This window comes from Dromiciops gliroides, chromosome 5 (genome assembly GCF_019393635.1).
Source record: "Dromiciops gliroides isolate mDroGli1 chromosome 5, mDroGli1.pri, whole genome shotgun sequence".
Classification (NCBI taxonomy): domain Eukaryota; kingdom Metazoa; phylum Chordata; class Mammalia; order Microbiotheria; family Microbiotheriidae; genus Dromiciops; species Dromiciops gliroides.
In genome coordinates this window covers 231,042,929-231,053,970 of record NC_057865.1, presented here as the reverse complement: position 1 = coordinate 231,053,970, position 11,042 = coordinate 231,042,929, and the positions used below count along the sequence as shown (strand labels likewise).

General features: G+C 37.8%; 1 pseudogene; it reads right to left on the bottom strand.

Moving 5' to 3' along the window:
* Positions 1-2,030: 2,030 nt before the first annotated feature.
* On the bottom strand, positions 2,031-2,536 carry LOC122729675 (annotated as a pseudogene).
* Between the last annotated feature and the right edge of the window lie 8,506 nt (positions 2,537-11,042).

The window sequence follows — 11,042 nt, the reverse complement described above, 5'->3', positions numbered from 1 at the left end:
GGACAATAGGCCTTTTCATTTCTTACCATTTCCTACAGAGTTCAATTTTCTTCTAGCCCCTATGATTAGAAATGTCTCAAACTACCTGAGAGGGTTTGAGGACTAATCATAAATGTATCACATAGTGCATCATGTATCAAGGATATGTGGTTTCATTAGTGTGGGTACTCCCTCCAAATGTGGCCAAAAACATTAATCATCCTGTGGTCAACCTAATAATGAATGTCTAGGAACTTTTCTGGACTGATTTTGTTTTGAAAAATATCTGTTACTAGGCCATCCTCAACACCTTTCCAGTTTGAACCTACCAGTATTCAGTCTTGGACATATCTTAGGGAATTCAGGGTTCCCAACTTTGGGTATAATTGGTTCCTTCAATTCTAAATCACTTTTTTTTGCCTCAAAGATAACATACTGTATCAACTAATGGTAACTTCTGAGCCTTAGCATACTGGTATCCCCAAACCCCTATTACTGAAACCCCTTTTATTCCACAATCTTTTTGGATGAGGAGTTGAGACAGGTAGCAAAATACCAGAAAAACCATGTCAGTCTGGATGGATGGCATTGTCACATTCAACACTCATTCCCTGGTCACTGCTCCACTGATTCAAGAAAATTTCAGTCCAGCCTAGAGCTCAGTTATTATATTAAATGTTCTAGACCTATTTGGTTTATGTATGTCTGAATAATTTGCCTCTACAATCGAAGTCAGAAATGGCTTTTTCTGAAATTAATTATTCTACCTCTGTACAGAAAAGCTGTTTCTCCTGGTGTTGTTGTGGTTCTGCTCATTTTGCTTTGCATCAGTTCATTTTTAGTCTTTCCAGGTTTTTCTGAAACCATTTTGCTAATCATTTCTTTTGTATTCCATTACAATCAAATGCTACAACTTGTTCAGTCATTCCCCAAATGATGGACATCTCTTCTTTTTCCAATTCTTTGCTACCACAAATAGAACTACTATAAGTATTTTTCTCCAAATAGGTCCTTTTCCCTTTTAAAAAAAAATCACTTTGGAATACACACCTAGAAGTGCTATTGTTTGATCAATGGGTATACACAGTTTTATAGACTTTTGGACATAGTTCCAAATTGTTCTCCAGAATAGTTGAATCAGTTCACAACTCTAACAACAGAGAATGAATGTCCAAGTTTTCCCACATTCCCCCTATCACAGTTTCTGTATCATCATCATGCCTTGATGATAGTTATCAGTGGCTATCTTCTGAATTACCAAAGAAAACCATGTTTTTTTCCCTTTCTTATTTGGGTAGTGTAAAGGGCTGTCATGTAGATACACCCCAAATTCTGTGGCAATATGATGGAGTTAGAAAAAGCTGTATTTTCTAAAAACCTTGACTTCTTGACAGGGTCCAACATGATGCTTGTCTTACCAGCTCTTTCAGCATTTATAAGAATCCTAATTCTGTACTAGCTTCATTTTATTTTATTTTATTGGCCAGGGCAGGGGAAGTCTTCTCAAAATTTATAGAAATTCAACCTTCATCATCTTGGGAAGGTATCTCTATCTCTCCTCGAACTGCTTTCTCCTTTATAACTGTAAGTAATAAATAATGGCTTAGTTAAGCTGTCAGAGTAAAATATTGAATCAGTTCTTCAACAATGGAGTTTTTATTTTATCCCCCAAACAATATGGAGTTATTGGAGCTTTTTTGTTTGCTGTTAATAAGCTTTTATATCATTAAGCTGCAACATACATGGTTTAATACAACAAAAAAGCATTTTAAATCAAGTGAAAAGCAATAAACTGAACAATAAACACTCAAAACCAAATATTTTCCATTGGAAATGTGTTAGAATGAATTAGAGAGTTAGTTACAGTCTTACTGCAATTTTCTTATGTGTTGCTAGCCTACAGACATGTTTTCTGTAATCATGCAGATGTGAATGGAACTTTGAATGATTAAATGAAAAGTCCATTTACTGCAGAGAATCATTTTATAAGGTAGCCAATTTGGCTTAGAAAAGACACTATTCAAGAAATATTCCATGTGTTGTTGCTCATTTTAGAAATGATGAACTTTAAGCTTCTCCTTCTTAACAATGCCAGCCTTCAGGAGGAACTGGCAAATGGTCTTTCTATGGTCACCTTGAAGCTAAATAATCTCACTGTATTCAGGATGTCCAAACCCAGTAGCATTACAAGGAAATTTCTTTTAGAAAGCTTCCATAATTCTTTTATCATAATCATCTTCAATTCCCTGAATACTAGTATCTTTCTGCCCTTTCATTATTTACTTATTTTATTTATTTTTTCTTTTGTTTTTGTTTTTTGCAAGGCAATAAGGGTTAAGTGACTTGCCCAGGGCCACACAGCTAGTAAGTGTCAAGTGTCTGAGGCCAGATTTGAACTCATGTCCTTCTGAATCCAGGGCAGGTGATTTATCCACTACGACACCTAGCTTCCCCCTTGAATTCTTATATGAATGTAATTCTCAATCTCGGGTAAGTCCTCACCTCTACCTGCATCAGCAGAGGGGTTGAAAGACTGGAGGTTCTGAATAGTGAACATGGAATATTAGGAAAAAGATAGTGAGGAGATAAAATGACTGTGGGTCATGTCCTGAAGGCCCTTGTGTCAGGGGGCTCTGGGGGCCAAAAAGGGGGGATAAATAAAATTAGAGAGGCAGCCAACAGATGCAGGAACTCAATGGGGGCAGCAACAGAAACAAGAAGTAGAGGAGACCCAAAAGAAGAAGCAACTTCTTGCTATTAGAGCTTCTTGAAAAACTGAGTGACATAATCAGACCTATGATTTAGAGATGTTAGGATGACAGCTATGGTGACAATTAATTAAAAACCAGGGGAAGTAGAGGCCAATTCATTAGTATTCTATAGCAATCATCCAGACAAAAGGTGATGAAAGCCTAACTAGTGTGAGAAAATAATGCAGTTTTGGGACTCCCAGACAGCCTAAGCCAGAGAGCCTTGCCTGATCTTTTTTGGGGCCAACCCAGTGTCAGGAGAATTTCAAAGTAAATGTAGATTGGCCTTGCTGATTAGCTCACAAAGTTAACTCACTTAAAACCATACCTACCTGAAAGCCTTGCCCCTCAGAGGGTCGGGTCTCTGAACTCTGACCTCAGCATGTTCTGCTCATGGACTACCCTCAAGTCCAGTAAACCAATAGATTTGAATGATGCTAGCCAATTAGTTTTGAGCATTGTGGAAGGGCCACTTCTCCTGCAGACCAGAAGGAAGGGAGTACACTCCAAGATGTGCTTTTGGTAGGGAACTTGGGGGAGGAGGCAGCCAAATTGAGCTCTAGCTCTCCTATCTCCTAGATAGATATCTCTCTCCTTCTGAACTTTCTGAGCCACACATTCTCTCTTTACTAATATTTAAAATGCTTTAATAAATGCTTAATGCCCCAAACTGGTACTAAATCCTCTAATTTATAAGTAGCACTATATTAGGAACCCCAACTAAGTTTCCCTAAAACTTAGGAGAGAAATAGGGAGACCACATAAAATTTTAAATACCAGGGCAGCTAGGTGGCGCAGTGGATAGAGCACCAGCCCTGGAGTCAGGAGTACCTGAGTTCAAATCCGACCTCAGACACTTAACACTTACTAGCTGTGTGACCCTAGGCAAGTCACTTAACCCCAATTGCCTCTCTAAAAAAATAAAAAACAAACAAAAATTTTAAATGCCACACTAGGTATGTGGACTTGTGAATGGACAGAAGTGACAGGAGGTGAAGGATCTTATGGAATCTGTGAGTGTTGGAGAATTGCAAAGACCTAGTAATTCATTAGCTATAAAAAGTGAGAGAGAATAGAGTCAACAAGGATGACTATGTTGTTGTGAGCATTAGTGTCTATAAGGATGGTGGTGCTTTCAACAGAAAGAGTGAAGTTAGAGGGGGATATTTTGGGAAAAGAGAAAAAATAATGTTTGAATAGTCAAATTTGAGAGGTCTATAGGATCTCCCCTGAAAATATTCAATAAGCCGTTGATGACATTGAATTGCATCTCAAAAGCAGGCTGCATGTAGAAACCTGAAAGTCATCTGGATACAGATGATGATTAAACACATGAGAGTCTATGAACCACAAAAGAAAAGAATGAGAAGGACATGTCTATGACAGGGTTTCTTAAACTTTTTCTTCTGACACCTTTTGGCCTAAGAAATGTTTACACAACCCAGGTATATAGGTTTAAAAATACTTATACATAATCTTTTGGTGTTGCCAAATTTTTGCAACCCCCACTTTCAGTTATGTGACCCCATAATGGGATCAAAACCCATAGTTTAAGAAGTTTTGTAAGGGGCACAGTGGATAAAGCAACTGCCCTGGATTCAGAGGACCTGAGTTCAAATCTGGCCTCAGACATTTGACACTTATTAGCTGTGTGACCCTGGGCAAGTCACTTAACCCTCATTTCCCCCACCAAAAAAAAAATGAGTTGTAAGAAGTTTTGACCTTTGATTCAACAAAGATTTACGAAAACAGCTGCACAGATATGAGAAGAATCGAGGAGAGCAGAGATGATGATGCAGAAGGGAAAGAGTTCCAAATGCTACAAAGAAATAAAAAGCAATGAAAAGTGAGATGTGGCCATTCAATAATTAAGACTTGATCATTGGTAATACTAGGGAGAGCAGTTGCAGTTGAGGGATGAAGTTTAACGATAGATTACAAGGAGTTAAAAGTAAAGAAGATGAGAGGAAACTGCAGTAATTAATGCTAATAACTCTCCATTGCCTAATTCCTCCCCCAAAGGTAGTCTGGTTCCTGAATCCTCCAAAAAGCTATCCAAAACTCAAAATAATATTTCCTTTTTTTTCTTCCCCAAATTCTGGATGTTTCTTTTCTGTGGCTAATGAAACACCTGGAGCTATAATCATCCACATATTCTTACACATATCCGTATTCAGACCACTTCTATTAAGAGGGGATTAATGGTCCTTTTGACTACACTAGAATGCCAGTTGAACTCTTGCAGCTTTATGGTGACTTGTTCTCAAATGCCAGCATTCTTTCTGTCATAGCAGCTATAAAAGAAATTCTTATTCTGAAGAGAAAATGCAGATGAAGGAAGTAACAGCTTCCTGTAAATTTTTTAGGGGAGCCAATTAAAGAAAGCCCTACCACATGAAAGGTACATGGCCTACTAAATGTCTAAATTTATCAACAGAGGTGATGAGGTGAATCTACTTTGACTCAACTATCAACAATTAGTGGCCTGTCTGGTGTTCTATTTCTTTCAAAATATGTTCACCCTTTGGATAGGTTCTAAATGCCATAAACCAAGAGAATTCACACTTCAGACTGAGGGAAATGGACAGTAATTTTGCCAAACTATATAAAGGACCATGCATTTCCATATTTCTTTTCAAAATTTTACATTTATAAAGGAATTCTGGTGATATAAAATATAAAAAGCAGGATGAAAATAAGTGGTCACTGTCACCAAAATTCAGAAATGGAGTACCAAAGGAATGATATCTTCCTATTTTACAAATTTTTCATTAACTCTTCATTCAAAGTGACAACATGGAATTATGGTTTCAGTGCATCCATCTCAGGAAGGAAGACCAAGATTGAAGTCTTGCCTGTAAAACATATTAGCTGTGTATCTCTGGGTAAATGATTTAATTTCTTAATAGTCACACAATTCTCTCAAATAAGTATTCCTAAATTTTTTTGTATGTCATAGATTTCTATGAAAGTCTGGTGAAGCCTATGGAGGTCTTCTCAGTTTTTAAATAGATAAGATAAAATACACAGGATTAAAAGAGAAACTAATAATATTGAAATAAGATATTTTTTGTTTAAGTTTATAGACACCAGTTTTAAAAAAAATCCCTATAATATTTGGGCTTCATCTTAAAGGAAAAAAGGGCTCTATGAGGCAGACTCAAAGAGGGATTTTATACCAGGTATATGGGACAGCCAGTGCAAAGGCTGGGAGATGGAGTATTGCATGCAAGAAACAAAGAGAAGGTGAATTTGGTTAGATTGCAGATTGGGGTAGGGTGGGTTTGATATCAAAAGAGACTAGAAAGATTGGTGGAACTGGGTGGTATATGATTTTAAAAGCTAAACAGAGTCAAGTTTATTTTATTACAGATGCAATAAAATGGTTGTAGTTAATTGATTAGGGGAATCACATGGTCAGGACTTCAAATAAGGAAAATTACAATATGGAGGATGAGGCAGGAAAGATTGAGAAATATTCAGATAGCAGGAGGAAAAGCAGAACAAAGTAGTGCTTTGAAAGCTCAGAGAGGAGAGAGTATCCAGGAGGTGGGTAAGGATGAATACTGAAGGGGGCAGGGAATCAAATTTGGTGGCTAAAAATCATTGCTGACTTTGGAAACAGACCTTTCAGTTCAGATATGAAGTAGGGTGAATGACTAACTTCTTTGATGTGAGGGCTTGTCAAGCCTTTTTCAAGGTTGCTCATCCATCTTTGGTCTCATTGACACTCAATTGTCACCTGTGGCTCCACAAAGCTGTAGCATGTGCATCAGCCAAACTCTGGTAAACCATCTCAGTGTATGGACTAACCCTGGTTGAGGGTAACTAACAGACCTTAAACTCATCAGTGAGTTGGGACAGTATCCACTCCAAACACGTGAAAAATTCCCTAGCACAATGGGCAGATGAGAACAATTTGTTCCAATGGCCATGAAGGCAGATGACGCAGAACTGGTTCAGACATCTAAGATGTCAAGCTCATCCACTACACCCTGGGCCATTGCCAGTCTTCTTCTCCTCCTCCTCCTCCTCCTTCTTCTTCTTCTTCTTCTTCTTCTTCTTCTTCTTCTTCTTCTTCTTCTTCTTCTTCTTCTTCTTCTTCTTCTTCTTCTTCTTCTTCTTCTTCTTCTTCTTCTTCTTCTTCTTCTTCTTCTTCTTCTGTTTGGGGAGGGGGGCAAGGAGGGTTAAGTGATTTGCCCAGGGTCACACAACTAGTAAGTGTCCCATGGCAGAATCCAGATTTGAACTCAGGTCCTCTTGAATCTAAGGCTGGTGCTTCATCCACTGTGCCACCTAGCTTCTCCCTATTGCTAGTGTTCTTGACTTTTGTTTTGCCACTGGACTTCTATGACCATGGAAAAAAGAGTGAGGCTAACAACTCTGTGCATCTCTAGCTCACTTAAATCAAATTCACTCATGAGTGATGTCACTGGTACTTTTTGAAAATGAGGACAAACAATAGCAGCAATACAAAGGGTTAAAAAGCAAGTGAGAGAAGAGGATACTTAGGCAGAGATCAGAGGTAGCTTTTTTCTGGCATTTGGTTGTAAAAGGAAGAAGATAATAGCTTGAAGGTATAAGAAATTGTTTTGAAAGTGTCTATGAGTATTATATATTTTTCTTACCACAAGTGCTCGATTTCATAGCTGCATTTGTATACACATATAGTGTATGTCCTTATATGTATGCATGCACAAATAAACATATACACATAAATGTATCTATATTCAGATAAGCACCTGTGCATAAAATTTGGAAGATATAGTAAGCTTTATTTTCTGTATAGATGTAAATAGAGCTGTCTATTTATACATATTCATATACATGTGCCCATATGCATGTCTATTTATTTTAAATTAGATACATTTGCATTACCATGGCTTTCTACATAGCAAAAAAAAAAAAAAAACTCTTGTGATTGTTGTCCAGCCAAAAGCAGAGAATTGGTAAATTGCCCTTGTACTAATGCTTGTCAACTTGGTGGTTTATTTACTTAACTATAGTTATTAGGAGCTCTTAGCCTATCAAAAGGGCATATTGTTTTAAAGTCTACATGAATTAGCCTTGGGGACAAAAGCATAAACATAATCACAATTTGTCATTTTGCCAGAACAACAAACAGCATTTTGATGAGTTAAAAGCCTTTAATGAGGGCAACAGTTAAATAAAGAATACATTAGCATCTGATATAGACACAAGTGATACTATCTCTGGGGGATACACATTTCTTTTCTCCCTCTTGTGAGATCTCTAATGATCCCTTTTCTAGACAATAGAAGATATAAATCTAGATTTGGCTTTCTCATATCCTTGTTCATTTGTTTTCCTGATACATCCATTTTCACATATGTTAGAAGCAGGACTTAGACTCCTGGAACACTCAGAGAATCATAGTTTCAGATTTACATGTTGAAAGGGACATCAGCAACCATTTACTCTAGCTACAGAAAATAGCAATCCTACTATAACACCAGGAAGATGCTAAAAAGGGGTCATCCAACCTTGATTTGAACAGAAACAATTACAAGGTATACTTGCTGTTATGTGGTTGTGTCACAACAACTTCTGAATCATTATCAGTGTGCCTTGGATAACTATCAATGGACCACTTCTGTCCAAAAACATGATTATTTCCCTTCAACACCTTGGTGAAAGGATAATGTAAAAAGAAAATGGGAGAGAGACCTTTCCACTAGTCTGGTTCTCTCCCTGTGGTCGCCCACAGTATTGCAATAAAACTTGGGAAACTGAAAAAAAAAAAAAAAAAGAAAAAAGAAAATGAACCCTAATGTCATTTCAACCTGATGAAGCCCCAAGGAGCTGGTGGCCATTACCACTCAAGGTGGCCCATTCCACTTTGTTTGACTCTAATATTTAGGAAGTCTTTCCTGACATTGAGGCACTTTGAAATTTATACCCATTGTTTCTGATTCTTTTTTCTGGGGCTAAACAGAAAATTTCATTCCGCCTGGAGGATACTAAATATTCTTTTTCACAAGGCACGTGGGATAGGAAAGGAGTGGAAATCAGTTTCAAAAGATGAAGACTACTCCAGAAGAGACACACACAGTTTACCTCATTGATCTTCTGATTTGAGATGCTTTTCCTCATTTCACTCCATCCCACACCACCTCAATTTGGCCTCCTCCTTATCTGCAATCAATTTCATCCTGAAACTTCTAGATGTTGGGCACTGGCACAGAAGAGTAACCTTCCTGGGATTTTGTAGTCAGTCACAGACACACGTGGCAGGGGGATCTTATGTATCTGGGGGTTTATTTATATGCCATTACAAAACCTCCTCCTTGACACCTGCAGAGACTTGTTTTCCACCTTAGACAATAAGCCATAAACTCTGACAATAGTCTTCAGGTAATTTTTCCTGTCCTTTCAATCTTCTGCCTCTGGTAAAGGTCAGCAAGGACAGATACAGAGGTCTTGGGTTGCTATGATAAACTGACACAATAATTTCAGTAGTTCAGTCATTTAATATCTATTTTATTGATTCTGGACAAGCAATGCTTCCATTAAGAATATGACCTGCTCTTCCTCTTGATAATTTTATTCTCATGGAATCTGTCACTGTCCTTGGCATTCAAAGAAGACTCTTCTGGGAGTCATGTGATTCATGTATGTGCTTATGGCTTAAAAATGTGTTATCTGCAAATCATTGTTCACTGTCAATTCATGAGGATTACCCTAAAACTTCCCCCCGCCCATATTCTCTACATATGTGGTGGGAACATATTGTGCTGGACTTCTTTCCTTTTATTTAAAAAATGTACATTCAAAAAATTTAAAAAATGTACATTCAAGAGAAAATTTAATTTAATTCGCCCAAAGTATGATTGCCCCCAATGTGCTTGAACAAGAATTTCAGCTACTGTCCAATATCCCTACCTCCCATTTTAAAAAATCAATTAACTAATCCATCACAATTTATTAAGCACCTACTATCCTATGTGTCAGACATTGTGTCATCTTAGTGCTGGGGGTACGAAGACAGACAGTTAAATAATTTCTGCCTTCTCACAACAAGTTATATAGGGGAAAACAGCATACATGTACAGAATATATGTGTGTGTGTGTGTGTGTATTCTGTACATATATACAAAATAAAACCTGGGTAGTTAAGCATAAGCTAGTTAGAGAAGAAAGACAACAGCCACTGGGGATAGGGGATCAGAAACGGCTTTGTATAAAAAGTCACTAGAGCTAAATCTTAAAGAAATGAGGATTCTGTAAGATGGAGATGAGGAGGGAGTACATTTTAGCCATAAGGGACAGCCAGTGCAAAGGTGGGGGCACGAGAGAGAAAGCACTGTATGTAACTGAGAGCATGCCTGTTTAACTGGAACACAATGAGTGAAAAGGATATTAGTATATAATGAGACTGGAAAGATTATTTAAGGCCAGATCATGAAGAGTTTTAAAAGTCAAAGAGAGGGGTTAATATTTTATTTAATAGGAAGCCACTGTAATTTAATGAGTATGCAAGTAAATGATATGTATGAGCCAGTAGAATGCAGTTTGACTGTTTTGTCCCCAACCCCCCAGGGTGCATGTACAGTCAGACTTAACCCAGAGATTGGGCATTTCCTCATTACCCCCTCAGCTGCTTTTACACTCTGGCACTTAGAGATAAGCTCCCTGACCTTCATTTCTCATTCCTTCCTAGTCATTCAGAGTAAATTCTCTTTTCACTAGTCCAGACTATATCCCACTACCTTACCATACTGGTGATAGGATAGTCTCCTATTAATGACACATCAACTCTTTATCTAAAAACTCTATGAGTGGCTCAGTGGGGCCTTTGATTGGGGTGCTCATCCCACTGCACATTGGAGCCACTGGCCATGAGCTACCCATGTATTGTAGAGAAATGGGGATCACATGGCAATGTTCTTTCCCTTTGGCATCTGTTTTCCTCCCATAAATGCTATCCATGTTTGGTAATGTTATTCTTTGGGGATAATTCCTTCCTCTTTTGCCTTACATGTGATAAGATATATGATTAAGAAAAATCAATTAGGCAGCTATGGAGGTTATGTTGGAGTAGGGAGGGACCACTGGGGAGAGGTGATGAGGCTTTGAACTAGAATAATAGCTTTGTGAATAGAGGGAGAGGTTAACTGTGAGGATTGTGAAGGTAGAAATAGAAAAATCTGCCAATTATTTGTTTATTGGGAGTGGAAAATGAAAAGTCAATGATGATATCAAGGTTAAAATATGAGAAACTGAAAGAATACTGCTATCTTTGGCAAAAAGTGAAGCAGAGGATTTCATTTTTGGAAAAGAGACAAGTTTGAG